Here is a 10,850-nt window from a genome sequence, read left to right on the forward strand (position 1 = left end):
GTAGTTGTTGTGCACAAGCACTTTGGATGAAACAAACACTTAGAGACTATGGTATTAATCTTGAACAAATTTCTATCAAGTGTGATAATACTAGCGCCATAAATCTTTCAAACAATCCCATTCAGCATTCTAGAACCAAGCATATAGAGATTAGACATCATTTCTTAAGAGATCATGTACAAAAGGGTGATATTGCATTAGAATTTATCTCTACAGAAAAACAACTTGCCGATATTTTTACAGAACCCCTTTGCGAAGAACAATTTTAAAAAATTCGGCATGAACTTGGGATGATGAAATTTTCGCATTAACATCTCTATTTATGTTATTGAATCTATTAAAATTGTTTGCTTGATGATTGTTAATGTTTATGAAGTTTTTAAACATGTTAGATATATGAGGTGTTTGATTTATTAATTTTTGAATGATTATGTTCTTCATGAATATATGTTTGTTGGATGGATTATTAGTTTGAATTAATCATCTTTTGGATGTTTAAAATCATGAATCATGTATTAAATTGGCTCTTGAGATATTTCGGGATCACAAAATGGTCACATAATTGATCAAAATTAGCCGAAAATCAACTAGAGTGCAGCTGGATAGCAACCAGGCGGCTAGCCGCCTGTTCCAAGCGGCTAGCTGCTTGGTCACGGGTTTGATATATTTTTTTTTGCTTCTTCTTTCTCCTTCGATAGTTTTCTGCACTTGTTCTCTCTTTCATTCAAAACCGTGAACAACCCATCCATTTTCACTTCCAATTTCTTCCTTTTTCATCCACTTTTATGCCCAAATCAACCATTCAAACTAATACCCATGCATATCATCTTCATTAAACACTTCTCCATCATCATTTTTTCACTTGTTCTTCATCATTTCATTATCATCTCATTCACGCGTGAATAGTGTTCTCCATTTTCTTTCTCAAATCTCTTCATCTTTCACTCATTCTCTTATTAAAATCAATCATCCAATTCATTACTCCTCCAATTTTCACTCTCAAAACAACATTTCATCAACTCTCCACATAAAACCCAAAATCAAAAATCTCACTCGAGTTGTTACTCTCTCTTCATTTTCAAGCTTCCTTTAGCTCATTTTTAATTCAATCTACTTCATAAATTAGCTTCATTCATCTCTAAGATTGATTTTCTTGCCTCAAACAAATCCATTTCACTCAAATTTTGTTAAACCCGAAATTGCATTTTTAAGTTTTTTTTTCTTCCAACAATGGGGGGTGGTGACAAGTCCAAGGGAAAACACGTGACCAAGAAGCGTAAGGATGATCATGGCGATAATTCAGACTTTATGTTGATTCATTTTCCATGACTCCTACTTCGGAAACATTTTCTCGACAATTTTAAGCCAAGGTCAGTCATTACTCCTTATTTTGTCAATCTCAGTAATATGGAGAATTTAGAAATTTGTGATAAATCTATTAAAGATTTCCTTATTGCTATGGGATGGAAGAATGTGTTGGTTGTTAATGAACATTACTAAGAAAATTTAGTCAAGGTTTTTTATTCGAATATGGATATGGAAGGTTCGAATAGAATTGTTACTAATGTTGGGGGAGTTCATATTGAATTTGATGTTGGTTTGCTAAATTCTATCCTTGGAACTCCGAATGAGGGATTGGAACTATATAGTGCTAGAGCCAAAATCAAAGAACCTTGGTTTTCACTTGAAAATGTCATTCGAAAAATTTGTCGACGGGGTGATTTGTCCACTGCATTCTGTAACTCACCTTTGAAATCTCAAGCCTTACCTCTTCAAACTCGAATCCTTCATTATGTTCTTCATCATGTTATTACTCCTAAGGCTGGTCATGCGGATGAAGTTAGCCGTTTAGATGTAGCCATTCTAGACTGCATTCTAGAAGAGAGGTTGCTAAATATTGGATATATTATCCTTCATCATATGCTTAGTACTCCCAACTTAGCCAAAAGATCCCTTCCATATGCTAGTATTATTACCCGAATTCTAGAGTATTTCCGTGTCCCTTTAACCGAGCCAATCTCCTTGAATTCGAGGGAATTAGGTGATGAATCAATTGCTAATTTGGGTTTTTATTGGAGGGATGATCGATGGCGTAAAGATCAAAGAAAAAAAAAAAGGTTACGGACCTTGCTCCTACAGATCATCGTTTCTTTAACGATGTCCGTCCCCCACATTTGCTTCCTGATCTTAGTGCTCTACATCTCTCACGTCCTCCAACCTTCCGAGGGCCCTTTCCATTCTACTTCAGCTGACTCTGAGGATCCGTTGCAGCAGCTGTTAACTAAAGTGGATTCACTTTCTGAGCAGCCAGACAAACTTCAGTCTATGCTTGAAGCTTTTCAACTTCAGTCCATTTCCGAGCGAGAGCGTCTCTTTGCTCAATAGCAGCAGCTTCTTGATGGCCAGCAGCAACTTTTTGCAGCTCTTGGATATCCACCGTCATCCTCTTCATCACATCCACCATCTCTTTAGCACTCTATTTTTATTTTTTTTTCATTTGTCACTCTGCACTACATCTCTCCATGCATTGTTGTTTTTCATTTGCGGATGACATCTCGTTGTTTGATATTTGGATATGTTGTTTTTAATTTGTGGATTAAGGATGCTTGTTATTTGATCTTCGGATATGTTATATGTGGATGATGTTTTCAGATTCTTGGCATATTATAACTCTTTGGTTAATTATATGCTTAATTCTTATGTGTTGCTTGATGACTTGGTGGAGTTGTTGGTTTGTTATACTTGTTTAAGATTATATAGAAGTGTTTTTAATCACGTTGCGTATTTGAGGATTTGTTCATTTTTAAGGGGAGACTCTGCCGAAATTTTTGCTCGCACAAAATGGGTAATATCTTCATTGAATTATTTTTGATGATCTGGTTTCAAATTGCATATATCTATCTTTTATTTTTTATAAAGGGGGAGATAAATATGATAAGTTTTTGGATAATATCATTTTGGTTAAAATTTCTAATTGGCCATATATTCATGTTTCTCGATTATCCATTAACATTTTATCGGTTTTAGCATGAATTTCTAGTAATTTTGGTGATGAAGGGGGAGAGATCATGCATTTAGAATACGGACACATATAATATGTATTTTGATCTTAAAGTATTTGTGCACGGTTATGGAATATTAAGGGGGAGCTTACAAATTGTTATAGATCATATATTTAGGGGGAGTTTGTTCTTAAATTTGATTTATAAGTTGAAGTCATGTATGCCATGTATTAAGGTGGAGTTTAATGTCAAAATACATGAGATGTTTGTCATCATCAAAAATGGGGAGATTGTTAGCCTAAAGGGCTACATATAATGTAATTTTGATGATAACAAACATGTGTCTTAAGTAAAAATAATAAAAATTGTATTTCACATTTTCACTAGTTTTTGAAGGATAATTGATGAGCATAATTTATATACATATTTTACCCTTAATTATATAATTGCTAGTTATTTTTATTTGTTATTTTTTTAATTAATTGAATTATTTTATTGCATAGAAAATTAATTGGAGATTATGGATGAAAAGTACGTAAAGAATAACAATTGGACAACATTGAAGATCAAATCAATTTGTGAAAGTAATTAAGGAGAAGTGCAAGAAATTATGTTCGAAGAAATCGAAGCCAATAAATTGAATATCCATGCTCATGCAAACAAAGAAGAGGTTTAAAGCTAAAGTGGGCAGCACATTAAACAAAGCTTTTAATTAAGCCTTTGAATGGAAAGTCAAAATAGAATAAAGGAAGGAAATCAATAGCTTTTGGCTTTTATTGTTTTCAATTACGTGGCAGGCTTAGAGCTTCAGCTTGTAAGAGTTGGTTTAGTTATTAGAATCATAATAGGATTCCGTGGCCAAGCAATATAAAAGGGAGTTTTTCTTTTGAATTAAAGGCTGGACGGAAACGAAAGAATAAGGAGAATTCGGCTTTGAACAGAGAGCAGCGGCATCAGCAATATTTCGGCTTTCATGGCTGATTTTATTTTTTTTTTGTTGCTCTCAATTCAAGTATGTTTAGTTAATTTTCTTATACTGAGGTTAAAGATGAAACCCTATTCAATAAAATAATTATCTTTTTATTTATTTAATTCCCATATATGTTCTTTAATGATTATGATTTTTATTTCACATAATTAATTGGATGTTATTAAAATCTTTTCATCAATTCTGTCATGCATTATTGATTGTTAGGATTAATATTCGATTAAATCTATGCTTGGATTTATAAAGTTTATACATGATTATCTTTGATTCTATGTCTTTCATTAAATTGTTTACATAGAGTGCTTAGGAAACTTTGACTCTTTGTTATTCAATATGTTTACATGGGATGCTTAGATGTCATACTATTAAGCAGAAAAAGAACCTACATTAGATTTAATTACTTGGGCTTAATTGTTATATCCATGAGATGACATAGATTGATTTCGAGTTGTCACTCTAAAATTGGGGATTAATGAATATTTAGATAATTACTAGTTGAATAGTGGTGGATTCTGAAACCTTGGTAATTTCTATCCTATTGAATTCTCTTTTACTTTAATTGTTTTCTTAGTTTAATTTCTTTTAAAACCCAATTTGCTCAACTAGGTTAGGATTAATATTAATTTTAGATTTAAAATAGACTTTTCAATTTATAACAATCCCTGTGAGATCGACCTCGTTACCACTACTCTATTTCTAGATTCGTGCGCTTGCGAGTATATTAAAATTTTCACAACAAGTTTTTGGCGCCGTTGCCGGGGATTGTGCCAGAGAGTCAGTTTAATCTAGGTTGATTTGATTCTTCCACTCGTTATAATTTAGGTTGTCTTTTATTTTATTATTATTTTTAATTAACAAAAACACAAAAAAAAATTTATTTTTCTTTAAATTCAATTTTTGGTTGTTTGATTTCTTTTATTTTAAAATTTCGTTTATTCTCATTATTGTTGGTTTATTTTATTTTATTTTTCTTTCCTTGTCTAGTTAGTTTATGAGCGTTTGGGAACGTGATTCAACAAATCGTTTGGTTAAAAGAGAGTCGAAAATTGATAGTAGTCTAGCTAGTTCTTTAGAAGTGATGGATGACCCAAATAGACTATTGCCAATACTTCCACCAGTACAGGCAGAGAAAACCCTTAGAGAATATTTTTCACCACTTGCAGCCAACCAACCATCTTGTATTGTGTTGCCACAAACCACGGCAACACACTTTGAACTCAAGCCCTCGGTCATTCAACTTTTACCATCTTTCCATGGGTTAGAAAGAGAGGACCCATATTTGCACATTAATGAATTTCTTGACATATGCTCTACATTCCGTTTTCAAAATTTTAATGATGAGTCAATTAGGCTTCGTATGTTCCTTTTCTCATTAAAGGACAAAGCAAAAGCTTGGTTGAATTCACTTCCTGCTGGATCTATTAGTACATGGGATGAATTGAGTAATAAGTTTCTCACCAAGTTTTTCCCTATGTCTAAAACAAATGCCCTTAGGAGAGAGATAAGTGATTTTTATCAAAGAGAGGGTGAACAATTTTATGAGTGTTGGGAAAGATTCAATGATTTACTCCTCAAGTGTCCCCACCATGGTTTTGAGAAATGGAGACTTATACAATGCTTTTATAACGGTTTAACCATGTCGAATCGTCATATGGTAGAGTCTATGAATGGTGGGAGATTTTTGAACTTACATGAAGGGGCTGCGTGGGATTTCTATAATTCACTTTCTGAGAATTCTCAACAGTGGGATTTTTCAAACCAAAGGGAAAAATCATCTCAAGTTTCTAGAAAGGGATTCTATGAAGTTAAGGATGATTTCGATGTGAAATCCACTCTAGCTACGCTTTCTAGGAAAGTAGATGCCTTAGCTCTGAACCAATCAATGAATCATCATCCTAGTGTAGCTAATGAGGTTTGTGCTATTTGTTCTAACTTGTCTCATACAGCACAGAATTGTCCATTATTACCAGCCTATCAAGAGGCTTATTTTGAGCAGCGGCATCAGCAATATTTCGGCTTTCATGGCTGATTTATTTTTTTTGTTGCTCTCAATTCAAGTATGTTTAGTTAATTTTCTTATACTGAGGTTAAAGATGAAACCCTATTCAATAAAATAATTATCTTTTTATTTATTTAATTCCCATATATGTTCTTTAATTATTATGGTTTTTATTTCACATAATTAATTGGATGTTATTAAAATCTTTTCATCAATTCTGTCATGCATTATTGATTGTTAGGATTAATATTCGATTAAATCTATGCTTGGATTTATAAAGTTTATACATGATTATCTTTGATTCTATGTCTTTCATTAAATTGTTTACATAGAGTGCTTAGGAAACTTTGACTCTTTGTTATTCAATATGTTTACATGGGATGCTTAGATGTCATACTATTAAGCAGAAAAAGAACCTACATTAGATTTAATTACTTGGGCTTAATTGTTATATCCATGAGATGACATAGATTGATTTCGAGTTGTCACTCTAAAATTGGGGATTAATGAATATTTAGATAATTACTAGTTGAATAGTGGTGGATTCTGAAACCTTGGTAATTTCTATCCTATTGAATTCTCTTTTACTTTAATTGTTTTCTTAGTTTAATTTCTTTTAAAACCCAATTTGCTCAACTAGGTTAGGATTAATATTAATTTTAGATTTAAAATAGACTTTTCAATTTATAACAATCCCTGTGAGATCGACCTCGTTACCACTACTCTATTTCTAGATTCGTGCGCTTGCGAGTATATTAAAATTTTCACAACAAGTTTTTGGCGCCGTTGCCGGGGATTGTGCCAGAGAGTCAGTTTAATCTAGGTTGATTTGATTCTTCCACTCGTTATAATTTAGGTTGTCTTTTATTTTATTATTATTTTTAATTAACAAAAACACAAAAAAAAATTTATTTTTCTTTAAATTCAATTTTTGGTTGTTTGATTTCTTTTATTTTAAAATTTCGTTTATTCTCATTATTGTTGGTTTATTTTATTTTATTTTTCTTTCCTTGTCTAGTTAGTTTATGAGCGTTTGGGAACGTGATTCAACAAATGGTTTGGTTAAAAGAGAGTCGAAAATTGATAGTAGTCTAGCTAGTTCTTTAGAAGTGATGGATGACCCAAATAGACTATTGCCAATACTTCCACCAGTACAGGCAGAGAAAACCCTTAGAGAATATTTTTCACCACTTGCAGCCAACCAACCATCTTGTATTGTGTTGCCACAAACCACGGCAACACACTTTGAACTCAAGCCCTCGGTCATTCAACTTTTACCATCTTTCCATGGGTTAGAAAGAGAGGACCCATATTTGCACATTAATGAATTTCTTGACATATGCTCTACATTCCGTTTTCAAAATTTTAATGATGAGTCAATTAGGCTTCGTATGTTCCTTTTCTCATTAAATGACAAAGCAAAAGCTTGGTTGAATTCACTTCCTGCTGGATCTATTAGTACATGGGATGAATTGAGTAATAAGTTTCTCACCAAGTTTTTCCCTATGTCTAAAACAAATGCCCTTAGGAGAGAGATAAGTGATTTTTATTAAAGAGAGGGTGAACAATTTTATGAGTGTTGGGAAAGATTCAATGATTTACTCCTCAAGTGTCCCCACCATGGTTTTGAGAAATGGAGACTTATACAATGCTTTTATAACGGTTTAACCATGTCGAATCGTCATATGGTAGAGTCTATGAATGGTGGGAGATTTTTGAACTTACATGAAGGGGCTGCGTGGGATTTCTATAATTCACTTTCTGAGAATTCTCAACAGTGGGATTTTTCAAACCAAAGGGAAAAATCATCTCAAGTTTCTAGAAAGGGATTCTATGAAGTTAAGGATGATTTCGATGTGAAATCCACTCTAGCTACGCTTTCTAGGAAAGTAGATGCCTTAGCTCTGAACCAATCAATGAATCATCATCCTAGTGTAGCTAATGAGGTTTGTGCTATTTGTTCTAACTTGTCTCATACAGCACAGAATTGTCCATTATTACCAGCCTATCAAGAGGCTTATTTTGAGCAGCGGCATCAGCAATATTTCGCCTTTCATGGCTGATTTATTTTTTTTGTTGCTCTCAATTCAAGTATGTTTAGTTAATTTTCTTATACTGAGGTTAAAGATGAAACCCTATTCAATAAAATAATTATCTTTTTATTTATTTAATTCCCATATATGTTCTTTAATTATTATGGTTTTTATTTCACATAATTAATTGGATGTTATTAAAATCTTTTCATCAATTCTGTCATGCATTATTGATTGTTAGGATTAATATTCGATTAAATCTATGCTTGGATTTATAAAGTTTATACATGATTATCTTTGATTCTATGTCTTTCATTAAATTGTTTACATAGAGTGCTTAGGAAACTTTGACTCTTTGTTATTCAATATGTTTACATGGGATGCTTAGATGTCATACTATTAAGCAGAAAAAGAACCTACATTAGATTTAATTACTTGGGCTTAATTGTTATATCCATGAGATGACATAGATTGATTTCGAGTTGTCACTCTAAAATTGGGGATTAATGAATATTTAGATAATTACTAGTTGAATAGTGGTGGATTCTGAAACCTTGGTAATTTCTATCCTATTGAATTCTCTTTTACTTTAATTGTTTTCTTAGTTTAATTTCTTTTAAAACCCAATTTGCTCAACTAGGTTAGGATTAATATTAATTTTAGATTTAAAATAGACTTTTCAATTTATAACAATCCCTGTGAGATCGACCTCGTTACCACTACTCTATTTCTAGATTCGTGCGCTTGCGAGTATATTAAAATTTTCACAACAAGTTTTTGGCGCCGTTGCCGGGGATTGTGCCAGAGAGTCAGTTTAATCTAGGTTGATTTGATTCTTCCACTCGTTATAATTTAGGTTGTCTTTTATTTTATTATTATTTTTAATTAACAAAAACACAAAAAAAAATTTATTTTTCTTTAAATTCAATTTTTGGTTGTTTGATTTCTTTTATTTTAAAATTTCGTTTATTCTCATTATTGTTGGTTTATTTTATTTTATTTTTCTTTCCTTGTCTAGTTAGTTTATGAGCGTTTGGGAACGTGATTCAACAAATCGTTTGGTTAAAAGAGAGTCGAAAATTGATAGTAGTCTAGCTAGTTCTTTAGAAGTGATGGATGACCCAAATAGACTATTGTCAATACTTCCACCAGTACAGGCAGAGAAAACCCTTAGAGAATATTTTTCACCACTTGCAGCCAACCAACCATCTTGTATTGTGTTGCCACAAACCACGGCAACACAATTTGAACTCAAGCCCTCGGTCATTCAACTTTTACCATCTTTCCATGGGTTAGAAAGAGAGGACCCATATTTGCACATTAATGAATTTCTTGACATATGCTCTACATTCCGTTTTCAAAATTTTAATGATGAGTCAATTAGGCTTCGTATGTTCCTTTTCTCATTAAAGGACAAAGCAAAAGCTTGGTTGAATTCACTTCCTGCTGGATCTATTAGTACATGGGATGAATTGAGTAATAAGTTTCTCACCAAGTTTTTCCCTATGTCTAAAACAAATGCCCTTAGGAGAGAGATAAGTGATTTTTATCAAAGAGAGGGTGAACAATTTTATGAGTGTTGGGAAAGATTCAATGATTTACTCCTCAAGTGTCCCCACCATGGTTTTGAGAAATGGAGACTTATACAATGCTTTTATAACGGTTTAACCATGTCGAATCGTCATATGGTAGAGTCTATGAATGGTGGGAGATTTTTGAACTTACATGAAGGGGCTGCGTGGGATTTCTATAATTCACTTTCTGAGAATTCTCAACAGTGGGATTTTTCAAACCAAAGGGAAAAATCATCTCAAGTTTCTAGAAAGGGATTCTATGAAGTTAAGGATGATTTCGATGTGAAATCCACTCTAGCTACGCTTTCTAGGAAAGTAGATGCCTTAGCTCTGAACCAATCAATGAATCATCATCCTAGTGTAGCTAATGAGGTTTGTGCTATTTGTTCTAACTTGTCTCATACAGCACAGAATTGTCCATTATTACCAGCCTATCAAGAGGCTTATTTTGAGTAGCGGCATCAGCAATATTTCGGCTTTCATGGCTGATTTATTTTTTTTGTTGCTCTCAATTCAAGTATGTTTAGTTAATTTTCTTATACTGAGGTTAAAGATGAAACCCTATTCAATAAAATAATTATCTTTTTATTTATTTAATTCCCATATATGTTCTTTAATTATTATGGTTTTTATTTCACATAATTAATTGGATGTTATTAAAATCTTTTCATCAATTCTGTCATGCATTATTGATTGTTAGGATTAATATTCGATTAAATCTATGCTTGGATTTATAAAGTTTATACATGATTATCTTTGATTCTATGTCTTTCATTAAATTGTTTACATAGAGTGCTTAGGAAACTTTGACTCTTTGTTATTCAATATGTTTACATGGGATGCTTAGATGTCATACTATTAAGCAGAAAAAGAACCTACATTAGATTTAATTACTTGGGCTTAATTGTTATATCCATGAGATGACATAGATTGATTTCGAGTTGTCACTCTAAAATTGGGGATTAATGAATATTTAGATAATTACTAGTTGAATAGTGGTGGATTCTGAAACCTTGGTAATTTCTATCCTATTGAATTCTCTTTTACTTTAATTGTTTTCTTAGTTTAATTTCTTTTAAAACTCAATTTGCTTAACTAGGTTAGGATTAATATTAATTTTAGATTTAAATTAGACTTTTCAATTTATAACAATCTCTATGGGATCGACCTCGTTACCACTACTCTATTTCTAGATTCGTGCGCTTGCGAGTATATTAAAATTTTCACAACAATAATATTTATGCAAGTAAATAA

The 10,850-nt window shown here is 32.3% G+C and overlaps 3 non-coding genes across 3 annotated transcripts; all 3 read right to left on the reverse strand.

The window, feature by feature from the left end:
• Positions 1 to 5,476: 5,476 nt before the first annotated feature.
• On the reverse strand, positions 5,477 to 5,583 carry LOC112095915. The gene has a single exon (XR_002904075.1). It is a non-coding gene; the product is annotated as a small nucleolar RNA R71 (small nucleolar RNA).
• Positions 5,584 to 7,509: 1,926 nt separating this feature from the next.
• On the reverse strand, positions 7,510 to 7,616 carry LOC112095932. Its single transcript, XR_002904092.1, has one exon. It is a non-coding gene; the product is annotated as a small nucleolar RNA R71 (small nucleolar RNA).
• Positions 7,617 to 9,542: 1,926 nt separating this feature from the next.
• Positions 9,543 to 9,649, reverse strand: LOC112095916. The gene has a single exon (XR_002904076.1). It is a non-coding gene; the product is annotated as a small nucleolar RNA R71 (small nucleolar RNA).
• Positions 9,650 to 10,850: the final 1,201 nt, after the last annotated feature.

This window comes from Citrus clementina, unplaced genomic scaffold (assembly GCF_000493195.1).
Source record: "Citrus clementina cultivar Clemenules unplaced genomic scaffold, Citrus_clementina_v1.0 scaffold_1, whole genome shotgun sequence".
Classification (NCBI taxonomy): Eukaryota; Viridiplantae; Streptophyta; class Magnoliopsida; order Sapindales; family Rutaceae; genus Citrus; species Citrus x clementina.